Source organism: Penaeus monodon, chromosome 31 (genome assembly GCF_015228065.2).
Source record: "Penaeus monodon isolate SGIC_2016 chromosome 31, NSTDA_Pmon_1, whole genome shotgun sequence".
Taxonomy (NCBI): Eukaryota; Metazoa; Arthropoda; class Malacostraca; order Decapoda; family Penaeidae; genus Penaeus; species Penaeus monodon.
Genome location: NC_051416.1, coordinates 19,690,511 through 19,690,712, shown reverse-complemented (window position 1 = coordinate 19,690,712; position 202 = coordinate 19,690,511).

Below are 202 nucleotides of genomic sequence, written 5' to 3'. Positions count from 1 at the left end.
TTGAATGAATCAATCGGACAAAAGCGCCCACACGCCACTCTGCGGCAGACAATCACGGGGAAAACTCATAGTTCAACGCGCAAAAAGTATAGTTAACATGTGTGCAAGGATATATAGTGGTAAACACACAGAGATGGATGAATGGGAATGGATAGATAAAGATAAGTTAGACACATCCACAATTAGGCACACGTACCAACAG